The sequence below is a fragment of the Ostrea edulis genome, chromosome 5, assembly GCF_947568905.1.
Source record: "Ostrea edulis chromosome 5, xbOstEdul1.1, whole genome shotgun sequence".
Taxonomy (NCBI): domain Eukaryota; kingdom Metazoa; phylum Mollusca; class Bivalvia; order Ostreida; family Ostreidae; genus Ostrea; species Ostrea edulis.
The window spans coordinates 5,261,097-5,275,700 of NC_079168.1; positions in this window are offsets into that span (position 1 = coordinate 5,261,097).

Consider the following 14,604-nt stretch of genomic DNA (forward strand, 5'->3'; position numbering starts at 1 on the left):
ACGTTGATGCATGTAAAGAGATCGGGATCGTAGGAATTAACTTTCTTTATGTTCCCAACCCCTAGCATGCGATAGGTTATCCGATTGTATCGTCATATTGAGAAGGAGGAGTATTTTATTTTGTCGCACTCTCTGTCAAAAATCCTTACAGCACCTAACCAGCACGTATGTTTCGCATCGGTTAAATGACGTTTTGTTACGTGAAGGAAGATTTCCGTTTAGAATAAAAGAAGCATTTTGTCTTGTGTGGAAACATTTCGATTGGTGTACGACACACACATTTTCTTGCACATAACTTAAAAGACTTGTCTCGTATTTTGCATAAATTTATGAAAAATACTGTTTGTACTATAGTTGACGTTGACAAGGATTCTAAATACAGTATAATAAAAATTGTTGCGAGCCTGTTTACAGATATATTCTATATATAGTTGAAATTCTAACACAGGAATATGCATATTTCGATCGGAAATTTACGCGCCATATCACTGTGTGACGCCATATACGACAATTGGAATGATAAAGCATGCAGTCATTCTGAGGCGAATTAGGTGATAATCCAAGTATTTTATCAATGCAAACCGCTTTAACATTATTATATGTGTATTTGCTCATCAATTAATGGACTATGGTGTATTATGTGACACACGGTTGTCCCAGTGTTCCGGGGAAGGGGTGCGGATTTAACTTTTTTTTAGTTCCCTGAAGGATGCAGCTCGGAGGATAGCATGGATCATAAACAAGTTTGATGCAAGAAAAATCAGTTGGTTGTGTTCAAAACACTTTTCAAAACTTTAACTAGACGGAGATTCTGGGAATTTAAAGGCAAGTGGTTTTGTGGGGGCGAGGATTCTACTTAAAAGTGATGCGTGCCAGATGTACATATTCGTCAGCATGGATTGAAGTTCTGGAGTTCAAAATGCCCCAATCCCGAGGAGCCTTCTTAAAACGACAACGGGCTGATGTGAGTGTGTCTTAATGATAGGAAAGTTATCTATTGATGGTGTGAATAGGTGGGGATACCCCCTCGCAAGTCATACATGTAGAAACAGGGAGTATTGCTGTCCCCGCTTTTTAAACACAATTTTCTGTTATTTAGTTTGTGACCCCATCCTTTTCTAAATTTAGTCGTGGTGAAAATGTTAAGAATTTAAGCTTGGAGACAAGTGAAGATGTGTTCCAAAGGACGATTGCTAAACCTCCTCCGCCCCCATCGATTAGGATAGGGATATCCTGCGCCCCTGCCTCTCTACCCATCCCCTCACAAATTCGAATTTCGAAGATTAGACAAAACAACATTTTATTGATTATAATTTTATTTATATTTGCATGTCAATTGTTTTTAGATAAGTTGTAAATTAAATAAGTCAATAAATAAGTCACCATCTCCTTCCGCTACCCCTCCCCTTTTTCTAAATTAAGTATATATTTTACAACATTGCAGTATAAGATAATAACTTGTAATATATCTGTAAAGTCTAACTAGAAGTAATGGTGATCAACGGAAAAATAAAGGGGATTAGATCGGTTTCATTGGTGACAAATTTAAACAAGTATCCCCTATCTTATCTATCAAAACTATGGGAAAATGATACCTAGGGCCTACATGTAATTTCATTTGTAAGTCAAACAACATCATCACATTACCATAGTCATACTTGTTGTTAAAATACATATTGTACTTCTGTTGATTTTAATAATTAAATATAAATATTATTCAATATTATGTATATGAAATCGTTTAATGCTATTTATATTTTCAATAAAGAATTTTCAATATATATATTCAGACTATCTGGAGATTCTGCGCCTTAACTTAGGAGAACACCATCTTCAGTTTCCGTCATGTCCAGCAGCTACTACGAAAGCCGGCAGAAGCATATATTACAGCCCTTAGCTCTTCCTTCGATGTACTTGTTGCCACAAGACGGACAAGGTTTGCGCATGGCAATCTGATGCCCAAGAAGTTGAAGATAAATACCGCGGAGACACTTGTTAAAGATGTAATACATGTAAATGTGCTGGAATTTTTATTGTCACAGATAAAAATATTTCTATATGTTACAATATGTTTTTTTGTTTTTAAATCGCTTGTGTCAAATTCAAACTGTGTGTTGATGATTCTCAATAAATTGTGATCTTGTAAATATGCTCAGTTTTCAATGCATGCCTGATGCTGTATGTATTCTGATCAACGGGAAAACACGGGAATCGGTAATTTTCTCTGTAATAGTAGTAGTAATGGTCTATACCACAACACCCATAATAAAAACACAGAGACCAGTAAGTTTGTTTGTAATAATAATAGTATTACATAGTTATACAAATAATATAAAGGGGGTGGTGTTGTTGTGTCTTATAGCTTTCACTACGTTCATAATTCAAATAAAATCTATACCATACTTTTGAAAATACATGTACATTTTAAATACCTCTGCCTAATTTACTTATCATTTTTAGCAACTGGTTTATTTTCATTTCACCATGTTTACTTCGTTCGATAGACCCGTGGCTGCTTATTGGATCATTAAGTAAAACATTCATATCAAGACATAATATTCTGTTTTTGGTTTATATATATATATATATATATATATATATATATATATATATATATATATATACATGTATAAGCACTAAAGTTCCAACAACACCCGATACCTCAAAGTGTCGGATCCACAACATGGATACATGGTCAAATTCAAAAAATTATACAAAGCACTAAAATGACCAACGACACGAACAACCAGATTGTCAAATTTTCGGGACGACCCATCCCTTCTTTAGTACAAACGAAAAGAATTACATAGTGTGGCCAATATCAACAGAGAGTAATAACAAAAACTACATATAAATACATCTAGCACTACAACTACACTACTCTACAAACGTATTTACAACGCAGACTACATGTTTGTTGGTCTTTAGGCTTGCCAGTAAATGTTAAAAGTGGAGCGAATTAGGACATGCCTAGGACATGCCTTATTCGTCCAAAGAGCTGATCCAAAATGTACGAAGTGATAGAAATAGACTTAATTAATCTCAAGTGGAATGAGTTAACCCAATTACGTTGACAAATAGTAAAGCTAACTCGTACCCAGAGAGATTCTATTTTAACTCTGCATTAAGAATAAATAATTTATAAAAGATATTAATAAGAAAAAAATATCAACACACACACACACACACACACACACACACACACACACACACACACACACACACACACACACACACACACACAAAAGTAACAACAAAAAACAAAATTCTAAAAAAGAAAAAAAAAAACCCAACTAAATATAAACTGTGTAACTGAAAGAACACCATAAAATGAAATAAGAAATAAACAAAATTTGAGAGAAAGGTAATGTAAATAACAAGTTTGAATAAGTAAACAAAGTGGACCAACTCCAAACAAAAACAAAGAATAAGCAGCCTAGGAAATTGAATCAACATCAGACATTCCCGTACTGATCATGTCTAGGGTAGACGTGCAAAAAACATAGAATCACGGAAACTGATAAATGGGTTTTACATGTAAGCAATCGGTTATGAAGGTCAAAGTAATTAAAAGGGGTGGGCTGATTGTAAACAGAATTGAAAAGAAAAAAATGTGTTCAAAAAATGGTCATAGTACCACTGTTAGGGACATGATCAGACAAGTAGGTCTAGATGAAGCTTCAAATCTAGTAAGGGTTTAGCCCGTATTCATCCTGGTGAAGTCAAACCTATCATCCTTAACAGAGATTTCGAAATCAGAAGGTCGATTTGAGTCGATTGAAATGTGAAATTAAACCTGAAATTTTGCTTAGAAACTGAGAGATTATTTTTTTTATATGTATTGTGATAAAGCTGGACAACTCGCCCCCCAAGACAACTCGCCCTCAAGACAACTCTCCTTCTCTCAGGACAACTTGCTTTCTCTCAGGACAAATCGCTCCTCCTTCTCTTGAGACATCTCGCCCCCAATATTATTTATAGACATATTATCACATTTTATTTTCATTGTGTGTGTGTGTGTGATTGTACAAAAATGAACACTTTTAACCCTATAAAGATTACGTCTTTTTATTTCATACTTTAACACGAATAGTATATACACATATTTGATTATTGCATTTCAGAAAAAATGATATTTTTCATACTTAATTTGGCAGCGAAAATTATATTTACTGATCTTCAGGTGATTGATTAAATGTCTCCAATACTGAGAAAAGATTTTGTTTGGGGGGAGGGGGTTGGGGGTTGGTGGGATGTGTGTGTGTTTTAACGATACAGTATACATAAATGTAAATGTGAAACATGAATATTCTGATACATGTAATTATCCTTCAATGTGTTTCTCAACTAATTCCCGTTGAAAAATCATAAAATTCCCATTTTAGAAATTTTATAACGGCTTTGCTTTCTTGATTCTTTTTACGCGGCGATTTCAAAGTGAAAAGTACTATGATGATGAGTACCTTAACGTTTGAAATAAATTTATAACAGCTTGGGGGAAATCAAAGATTTAACAACAGACGAAGATTATGAATAATTATACTACGCCAGCTGTAGACCAAGCTAATACTCTCCCTACCAAACGCTAATCTAACTTGCTTCCGCTGAAATTATATATTTTACGTGTACATAAAAGTAATGATGAATGTACTGAACCCAAACACTGAATTTTCACTAAAATCTTTCGTCTTGCATAAAAAACACGGAGTTTGGTGTTTATGTGAACATTTCTTTTTGTTTGTGAGTTATTTTATGACCCCAGGGTCGAGGCCTCTGCTGGTGGACTGTTAGTCTCCGAGGGTCTCTACAGCCCAGTAGCTAAGTACTTCGTTACTAGCTTGAAAATACGGATGTATATTTAATTGCTGTTATAAAATTTAGAAATTCATTTCAAAATTAAGGATTATCTCCCTCATGCATAGCTCTTATCCTTGGACGAATTTGGCTCCACGTTTTTGGCATGCTGTTTTTGGCTATATTTAGCTCTAAAGCTTCATAGTTATTTCGGATTTCAAACATTTCGGTTGAGCATCACTGAAGAGACATTATTTGTCGAAATGCGCATCTGGTGCATCAAAATTGGTACCGTATAAGTTTTACATACTATCTATAAGAAATTTATTAATTTTTGCTAATACACCTCTTGAATTCAGATCAAAAATAATAATTGTAAACATGTATAATATGAAGGGGCGAATTATCTCAAGAGAGGGGGTGAGTTGTCCCAAAGAGGGGGCGAGTTGTCTTAGGGGCGAGTTGTCCCGAAGAGGGGGCGAGTTGTCTTGAGGACGAGTTATCTTGGGGCGAGTTGTCCTGATAATATGATCAAAACCTACTTCATTTTCAAAGTAATTTACGAACATGGGACATGTCCTTGAAGAGGGTCGTGTAAGACATGTATATTGTATTGCATTGTATACAAATCATGTGAGAACCTAGAGTGAAATACATGAGTTACCGTAGCTATACTGGATTCCTAAACTTCAGTAAAATCTCATAATCAGAAATGCATTGTTGGATCCAATAAATCTTCTACAAAGTTCCTTCTTTTGCTCCTCACGAACACATTAATGAATTTTAAACTTTAAATGATCTGAGTTAGAATAGGTCCTCAATACCCCTTGCTTGTCGTAGAAGGCGACTAAATGGGGCGGTCTTTCGGATGAGACCGCAAAATCCGAGGTCCCGTTTCAGAACAGGTGTGGCACGATAAAGATTCCTCCCTGCTCAAAGGCCATAAGCGGCGAGTATACGCCTGAATGTTGCAGCCCTTCACCGGCAGTGGTGACGTCTCCATATGAGTGAAATATTATCGAGAGGGACGTTAAACAGCAATCAATCAATCAATTAAATGCATTTTGTCATCTCTGATATATCCAGGGTTCCGTGTTTGCCCAACCCTATTTTTTATTGCCTGTAGGAGTTCTGAGATTGAACACAGTTCGTTATCTTCACTTTGTATATGCCAGAGGTAAATGGGGATTCTAAACATTCTGAAGAAGATATTGTAAATTTGAAATTAACAACCTCCAACCGTATGATTTTCAACACTTTACTCAACCATTTCTCACGATAAATTAAACTCGATATTAACATACATCTACAGCGTTTTATCTAGGAAGAATACTCTTTTTCATTCATATCGCGATTCCATATATCTCAGTGAACTCGAAATAATAGAATATAGATGCAAACCAACAATTCAACTTTATAACAATGGGGATAACATCAACGTCTCCATTATCAATTTCGCATATTTATGTATAGCAATATTCCATTATCACCTGCATACGGTGTTCAAGTCTTTCAACCCATTCAATGCACAAGACATGTTCTATGTATGTTTTTAAATCGAGACAGGCTACCAACAGATGGATTGATGCTAAAAGGATTTCAACAATTTGGTTTAAAATCACATTTCACAATTTTGTATGGTCAATATAACGATTTGATTTAACAACACAATATATCATTGGGTCAGATATTGTCTGACATGTTTCATACCTATTGTTAGACCGCTCTTCAAACATTGATTATGATTACTCATTAATCCGTTTACCTCATCAAGATATAGGTCTTACGGCGAGTGACCGGTGGGACACCTTATCCCATATCTTGTATGTCCAGGTTTCGTTGGTTTGTTGTATATTGTTTAACGTCTCGCTCGAGCATTTTTTTCTAATGTGGAGATTTTAGCATTGCCGGTGAAGGGCTGCAAAGTTTATGCCCAAGCTCGGTTCTTACCGTATTTTAGCAGGGAGAAAGCTTTGTCGTGCCACACCTGCTGTGATGTGGGGCCTTGGATTTTGCGGTGTAATCTTATGGATCTGTTGAATTGGTCGCCTTTTAAGACATTGAAGAGGCACTGAGGACCTTTTCTAATAAGGGTCCCACGAGAATCTAGGCTTTGTGTTTGCCCTCTTCATTTTTTATTCTTTAGAGGATTAATCATCCTTGTTCGTTATCTTCACTTTTCCTTTGACTAGAGCGTGCTATATGATTTGTTCATTTTAGGTTTAGATGTGGAAAGTTTTGGATAATAGGTTGAAGCAGGTGTTTGAATTGCTGGGAGTAAATGATCAGACCCCTAATTTTAAGTAAGACAAACCAGATTACTTTACCTTTAGACTGTCTGGGGTCAAAAACAAGTTTATATTCCCCACGTTTACAATCCAAAACATGCATAGTAGAATTAAATAATCATTTTTATACTTGTACAGCATTGAACGTCAAAAAATGTTTCATGTATATCTGTAATGAGCGAACATATGCGTACTGTAAACTGTTGAAAACACCATTAAAGTTCATTCATGAAAACAATAGGAAAGGTGGCTAAGTAGTCATCCATTCATGAAAAGTAGTGAATGTATTTAAGTGCATGATTAAGATGAGGTTACTGAATCACACCCGTTCGAATACCAATGTAAGGTAATCAACAGAATATGAAAATTAAGATATAATGGAACATTCTACAACACCAGTGAATGGGTGTTCCAATCTGGATTACATTCATTTTCATCCACATGTTTTGACTGAAGTTGAAAACTTTATGTATACATGTAAATTCATAATAATCTCCAGCTTCAATTCAATTTCCCGCGCCTTTACGAGTCTTAATATAGTCATCAAATAACTTGACATACATTATGTATCATTGAAATTCAAGTATATTTTGTGATTGTGTGTTCGTTTTGAGATTTTAGCCGAAGGGGAAAAATTGTAGTTATACATCGGTTTAAAAGTCAAAGCAGTGTCAATTCTTTTTAAAAAAGGTTTTCGGTGGTAAATGTAATAATAAGTTTACTATTTCATTGAGCAACACAACTGTCGTCTTTTGCTTGCCGCAGGGTTGTAATTCTTTACATTGGACACTCTCTTACGTCCCATCTGATGCGATTAGATCAGATTATAGTGATATAAACAAATGAACAAAGAACTAAGTCGATTAATTCAAATGAATGAGTTTAACACTTAATACAAATATCAATGTGCGAAATATAATAGTCCCATTATTAGTAAACAAAAACCCGAAAAAGCCCAGATTGGGAAACAGAACAAGGCCAAAGCATATGAAACGTTTCGTGAAAACTTTGTGAGAAGCCTTTGAATCGTGTGGTGGAAACCACATGGCTTTTGTTTTCGTGTAACACACATGGGAATCATGTTAAAAGTGTATCTATTGGTATAGAAAGGGTGTTGATTCGTGTAGAGAGTGCTTCGTTGCATATAAGAAACGTTTCATATTTTGTAAGAAGAATTCCGAGTGAGAATAGTGTCATACAAGAACCGTGTGACTGGTGTAGGAGTACTAAAGTCTCGGTTTTAATCTTCCATGTATATGACGTTATATCTCTTAGTCCTAGGATGCGTGGCTTGTCAACTACAAGCATACATCACCTTGATGTCAATGCTCTTAATTAATAATAGATGAATCCTAAAAATATTGAGGCGAAAAAAGATTATTTCACTTTAACACATTCTTGTCTAATCATAACACCTATGATATATTACGATTTTATTTCTGGAAGGATTTCTTGTTGCCAGGTTATATACCAACGTTTTATATCCTTGGATCTGAGACGTGTGAATTTCACCACCTTTGTTGATAGAGGAACAGACATTGGAGTGGAATGGGAATGGACCTTCAATGACATTCATCAAACTTTAAGATCCACCGTCAACTACTCCGTTTTTGAATACAACATCACTACTCCCGGGGACATCAATATTACCGTCGTTGCAAGGAATTTCATATCCCAAATATCATCAACGTGTATCACCACAGTGCTTGCTAATCTGAACGAATTTTTCATACAGCCGTTTAATTCAAATTTCCAGACAACTGAACCCGCCACATTTTCCATAAATGCATCTTCAAACGATCATTTCCCAGCAGGGATCCGTTCTTTAATACTCTATTCAAACTACACAGGTCTCACGGTTCTAAAGAACAAAACAAATCTTAGTGATGCAGAAATACGGAATGGATACTATCTTGATTATATATTTGAAATACAGGGGTATTACAAGATCTGGGGTAATCTGACATCGGAAATTGACACAAAATACTTAGAAGTGGAGATTGGTATATGGGATAAACTGGATGTACTGAATTTTTCAACTTCAGCAACATACACTTACTTACTTGATGCATTGAAGTTGGCATTTGTTTCTACACCACCGTCGTTTTTTAATTACAAAATTTCACTAGGCGACGGGGACTTCTATCAAAATACAAGTGATTCCTTTGCTGAAAAGTACACTGACATCAATGTTACACATCACTACACAGCGACTGGCATATACACTGTTACATTGTATGCATGGAATGAGCTGTATTCTACCAACCTATCAACAGTAGTGTATGTTGAGGAGAAGATCCGAAATATTGAGGTAAGAGATACATTGCTTAAACAGTACGTCATTATATGAAGAAAATGTTATTTGAAAGACGTTTGTGTGTTTATTTGTTTATTGATTTCCGTCACACGTGAAAAGTTTTCAGTCATGCGAGTTGGTCACCAGCATTAACTGCATAAGTGAAGCCACAGAAGATAGAATATTACTAGTCAGTCAACTGAATGGTGACTGATATAGAATTATAAGACCGAGGCTACTTATTCTTACTCCCAACACAAACATCTATAGAATTATCAGACTGAGGCTAGCTATTCTTACTCCAATACAACTATCTATAGAATTATCAGACTGAGGCTAGTTCTTCTTACTCCAACACAACAATCTATAGAATTATCAGACTGAGGCTAGTTCTTCTTACTCCAACACAACAATCTATAGAATTATCAGACTGAGGCTAGCTATTCTTACTCCAACATAATTCTATATATTGTTGTGTTGGAGTAGGAATAACTAGCCTCAGTCTGATAATTCTATAGATGTTTGTGTTGTAGTAAGAATAACTAGCCTCAGTCTGATAATTCTATAGATGTTTGTGTTGTAGTAAGAATAACTAGCCTCAGTCTGATAATTCTATAGATTGTTGTGTTGTAGTAAGAATAACTAGCCTCATTCCGATAATTCTATAGATAATTGTGTTGTAGTAAGAATAACTAGCCTCAGTCTGATAAGAATCATTGCGGAGTAGTACATGAATTGTTACTGAGATAATATGTTTTCAGCCAGCTTTATATTTTGCATTGACCATTCAGTTTTCGGACCTTTCAATAATCGTTCAGTGACTTTTAGCGACTATCCAGTCACCCTTCGATTATCATTCAGTCACCATTTATTGATCATTTAATCACCCTGTGGGTACTTGTATTGTTCACTTAACTAGTTTGTCATCTTTTAGCTATCAGTGATTGTTATTTAATTGAAACACCATTCCAAGACCTTTAATGCTGATAGATGTACACCCGACGTTTAGGAAGCAGTCATCGTTCTGTATTCAATAAGTTTTAATGGTCATCCCTAAACCTTTGATGACTTAGCAATTCATTGATTTATTGTATTGTTTTTAACGGAACGCTCGATAATTTTCACTCATATGGAGACATCACCATTACATAATCCGAAGGACAACCCCCATTTAGTCGCCTCTTACGACAAAACAATGGGTACTGAAGACCTATTCTAACTTGTGGTCACATGGGAATTTACTGACTAAATGATACGTAGCAGTAAAACCATTCACCACCTGTTCAACTTTGTCAAACATGACAGGCTCAGATTAAAAAAATCCCGGTCAGAGTCATGTCCACGACGATTGAATGAATTTCACTGTAATGTTTGATTGGGTGGGTTTTAATGTAAACATTACAATGAAAGGCGAATATAACAAACAGTAATCAAGCTCATAACTCCTATAAGCAATACAAAAGAGAGAGTTGGGCAAATGTGACAACTATCAGTCGAATTTGATCTGTAACGTGTTATGGCAAACGAATGTACCAAATATCAAATGAATATCTGATAGCACAGCAAAACATAAAACTCAGGAAACTGAAAATCCATGCTATATTTCTAAGTGCAAGGATCATGAATCTTTACAAAATATAAAATAAATATCTGCAAGAACTGAGACTAAAGTGTGGAAAACTGATAATTCATGTTATTTTCTAAATCCAAGGGCCATACCTTATTAAAACTGATAGATATGAAATAATTATCTGCACGAAGAGAGAAAAAAGTGCGTAAACCTGATTTACAGGACAGACGGCAGGAGTGCAAACCTAAAGTCCCCTTTGACTTCGTCGGTAGGGGACTAACAAACATTTAAAAATACAGAGTTTGACTGAATAAACATCAAAAGAAAAGAACAAACACAAGACACTATTGTTCCATTCAATTTGAAATTGTGAAGAGAACGAAGTGATGAATCTCATAAGTCCTTAAGGATAAAGGAATACAAAATTCAGAGTTGAAGAAACACGGACCAGTGGACATACCAGAGGTGAGATCAGGTGCTTAGGAGAATTAATCATTCCTTGTCAACCTCTCCCACCTGTATATATACATGTGTATCATATGCAGGTGATAATGGAATATAGCTACATAGATACGAAAAGTTGATGATAGAGAAGCTGAAATTATTTCCTTTCTCATAAAGTTGAGTTGTTAGTTTATCTGTGAAGACCTCAAAAAACGGAAGACGTCCACATTTCTTCACCCTCAACTTTAGCCGTGTTGGACGATTTTCACTGGCTTTCATTTGAGGAGCATTTTGTGTTTATATGACCAGATATAACACGATCTAGATGAAATTCTCTTTAATTTAGATAAATAAAATTTTGTTCTAGAAATCCCGGCCGCGACAGACCTAAGAAATTAAAACAGGTAATGGCAGTTCCATCGCCAAACACTCGGCATCAGGTGTGCATGTCACGGATCTTTGGAGAAGACCTTAAAAACTTATGTCCCTTGTCACAGTAGATGTGGCATGCTAAAAACCCGCATTATTCAATGGCCATAAGCCCCGAGCATAGCTTCAAACTTGAAGTATTTCACTGGTATATAGGTGACGTCTCTATGTGAGTGAAATAATTTCGATTGGGACGGTAAACAAGATTAAATCAATCAATCTTTTCAATTGATTCATTGATGTTTTCCGCCACACTCAACAATTTTTCAGTTATTTGGTGGCGCCCAGTTTTAATTGGTGGAAGAGAGAACCAAGATGCAATGCACTCAATCTATTCAAATTCTTATAATGTTTTAACTTAAAAATATATCTATTGAAATAATATACATATATGTCAATGCAAGAGAGATCTTTCTCTCAGTACCACCAATGCGAGATCGACTTTACATTTTTTTCACACTGCTGCAACGTCATTGATTGTGACGTCATATATTTTCTATGATTTACGTTACACGTTGAAGTAAAATATATTGCCCTGTTTTCTTTATTTCCTATGATATAGCTTTCTGATGGACAGCCTTGTGTTATTTAGTTTACACTTATAATGTAAACCATTTTTGGGTATTCTCTTTCTACCTGTCGAATTAGGTTTTGCATGGAAGTTCTATTGATCATTTTCATAATTTAGAATTTTCTCAAAGCTATTAACTAGGTAAAATATGAAAAAATAATTCTTCATTATTTACTTGTGTGGGATAGGGAAATTGCACCTCTGGAACAAGAGCAAAGCCATGTCCTAGACTGCGCGTCTTGTCCCCTCAGTGAAATGTCCATGTCACATACAGAGATATAACTCTAAAAGATAAAATATATCTAAATGAAAGGGACCTGACTCTAAGTCAAATATTATCTCACTAAATGAAAGAGATATCTCTTTCACTTAGAGAAATATCTCTTAGGTGTCTCCTTTTCTAAAGCCATACATATTTGGAATAGGAGATATGTCTTTCAATTAGAAATATGTATTATAGATAGTAAAACAGATTGCCATATATTTGGTGTAATAGGATATGTAAACGTTCAATAACTTGTGGATCTCTCCCAAATATAGCATTTATATCATCATGTTGCATATACATTGTACACTACCAAAAATCAGACGATCATTTTGTTTCTAGATTAGATGCCAACGTTTTATATCCGTGCATTTGCGAAGTGTGAATTTCACCGCTATTGTGGATCAAGGAGCAGACATTGGAGTGGAATGGGAATGGAACATCAATGACATCCATAAATCGTTAAGAACTACCGTCAGATACTCCTTTGTTGAATACCACATTACTACTCCCGAGGACGTCAATATCACCGTCGTTGCAAGGAATTTCATATCCCAAATATCATCCACGTGTATCGTCACAGTGCTTGCCCATCTGAACGAATTCTTCATACAGTCGTCTAATTCATATTTCCAAACAACTGAACCTTCCACATTTTTCATAAATTCATATTCAAACGAACAATATCCAGCGGGGGTCCGTTCTTTGGTACTCTTTGCTAATGATACAGATTGTTCTGTGCTCGTTAACGACACAAATCTTAGTGACACAGAAATACGAAATAGATATCAATTTCAACATTTATTTCAAATTCAAGGATATTACAAAGTTTGGGGAAGCATGATATCTGAAATTGATTATAAATTCCTTGAAGTGGTAGTTGGAATATGGGATAAATTCGACGACCTGAACATCACAACCTCTAACACTTATGTTGTTACATTTGATTCTCTTGTTGTATCATTTGTTCGTACCCCACCTTCATTTTTCAATTATGAAATTTCTTTCGGAGATGGAAGCTACTTCGAGAATAGTAGTAATGCATATACAGAAAAAAATATTGCTCACGAATTCAGCAATAGGTACAGTAAAGCAGAAGTGTACAGAATTGTTGTGTTTGTATGGAATGAACTTTACTCCAAGAACTTGTCAGCTGATGTTTTTGTTGAAAAGAGGATAGCAAATATTATGGTAAGAATTTCAAGCAAATCGATTTAATTTTGAAATGTTAAATATATTTCCACTAAGTGTAAAATACCAAATCAGAACATTTATAAATCTTCCTCGGCATTGACATCATATTGGACCTTGAAAATTGAAAGTTCATCTAACAAGGCGGCGTCCTTGTAGTAGGGGATTTGTCCTTTACATTTGATGTGAATGAAGGCTGAATACTATGATTATTGTTGTTTCCCATAACAAGATCTTTGAACACCTGCATGTTGCGGGTGAAAATAATTCATTGTCACCGTCAGTTCTTTAAACTAAACTTTGTTACCAAAGGAAACAGCATTCCTCGTTATACAACGTCTTTTCTTTTTTTTTTACGTCGTATTGCAAGTTTAACTCTACACCGAATACGCCGTTGATTACTCTGGAAATTGATTGAATTACAATTACAAATTCTCTACAAATATACTGATACATCTGTATTTTAACTTTAAAATTACTAACAATCTTTACAGGTCTTAGAAGAAAAAAGCTAGCAAACAATCTCATTAATCAAAGAAAGAATAGAGAATTAAGAGTAGGGCATATATGGATTCTAGAGGTGGGGTCAGTGTCCTTTAAAGGAGTAAGCATACTCTGTTATCTTGTCACACCGGTCGTGAACCCTTTATTTTGATCAGGTAACTGGATTAATCTGTAGGCAAAACATCAGTATGTAAAAACGCTTCAACAATTAGTATGAAACACGTTAGATAGCATTTGATCCTATAATAGCTT